We start from the raw sequence: 1423 nt of genomic DNA, 5'->3' as shown, positions 1-1423 counted from the left end.
GGCATGAGGTTTATGCTTGACCCTAGGTCACACAGAGCCTTCTTGAAGGTCATGGTGCCTACTGTACAAGGTATTGAGAACTTCCTAGGGTCCTGTCTCTTTTGAGGTAATCTCTGCCTAGTCAAATCATCCAGTTCTTTGGTGAGCAAAGGGGGTTCATCCTCCCAAGTCTCATTACCAAAGAACTTGTCATTTAGCTTCATGATTGCTCCAAGGTACTTAGCAACTTGCTCTTCAGTGACATCTTCGTCCTCTTCGGAGGAAGAATACTCATCAGAGCTCATGAATAGCAGAAGTAAATCCAGTGGAATCTCTATGGTCTCAGTGTGAGCCTCAGATTCCCATGGTTCTTCATTAGGGAACTCATTGGAGGCCAGTGGATGTCCATTGAGGTCTTCCTCGGTGGCGCTCACTGCCTCTTTCTCCTCTCCAAATTCGGGCATGTTGATGGCCTTACACTCTCCTTTTGGATTCTCTTATATATTACTTGGAAGAGTACTAGGAGGGAGTTCAGTAACTTTCTTACTCAGCTGACCCACTTGTGCCTCCAAGTTTCTAATGGAGGACCTTGTTTCAGTCATGAAACTTTGAGTGGTTTTGATTAGATCAGAGACCATGGTTGCTAAGTCAGAGTTGCTCTACTTAGAATTCTCTATCTGTTGCTGAGAAGATGATGGAAAAGGCTTGCCATTGCTAAACCTGTTTCTTCCACCATTATTATTGTTGAAACTTTGTTGAGGTCTCTGTTGATCCTTCCATGAGAGATTTGGATGATTTCTCCATGAAGGATTATAGGTGTTTCCATAGGGTTCTCCCATGTAATTCACCTCTTCCATTGAAGGGTTCTCAGGATCATAAGCTTCTTCTTCAGATGAAGCGTCCTTAGTACTACTTGGTGCAGCTTGCATTCCAAACAGACTTTGAGAAATCATATTGACTTGCTGAGTCAATATTTTGTTCTGAGCCAATATAGCATTCAGAGTATCAATCTCAAGAACTCATTTCTTCTGATTCGTCCCATTGTTCACAGGATTCCTTTCAGAAGTGTACATGAATTGGTTATTTGCAACCATTTCAATGAGTTCTTGAGCTTCTGCAGGCGTCTTCTTCAGATAAAGAGATCCTCTAGCAGAGCTGTCTAATGACATCTTGGACAGTTCAGACAGACCATCATAGAAGATACCTATAATGCTCCATTCAGAAAGCATGTCAGAAGGACACTTTCTGATCAATTGTTTGTATCTTTCCCAAGCTTCATAGAGGGATTCACCTTTCTTCTGTCTGAAGGTTTGGACTTCCACTCTAAGCTTACTCAATTTTTGAGGAGGAAAGAACTTTGCCCAGAAGGCATTGACTAGCTTTTCCCAAGAGTTTAGGCTTTCTTTAGGTTGTGAGTCCAACCATATCCTAGCTCTGTCTCTTA

General features: G+C 42.3%; 1 non-coding gene across 1 annotated transcript; it reads left to right on the top strand.

The window, feature by feature from the left end:
* The first annotated feature begins 1202 nt into the window (after window positions 1-1202).
* Window positions 1203-1310, top strand: LOC127742416 (small nucleolar RNA R71). Its single transcript, XR_008003656.1, has one exon. It is a non-coding gene; the product is annotated as a small nucleolar RNA R71 (small nucleolar RNA).
* Window positions 1311-1423: the final 113 nt, after the last annotated feature.

This window comes from Arachis duranensis, chromosome 1, assembly GCF_000817695.3.
Source record: "Arachis duranensis cultivar V14167 chromosome 1, aradu.V14167.gnm2.J7QH, whole genome shotgun sequence".
NCBI lineage: Eukaryota > Viridiplantae > Streptophyta > Magnoliopsida > Fabales > Fabaceae > Arachis > Arachis duranensis.
Note: the sequence above shows the minus strand (reverse complement) of the source record. Positions and strands in the feature narration are given on the sequence as shown.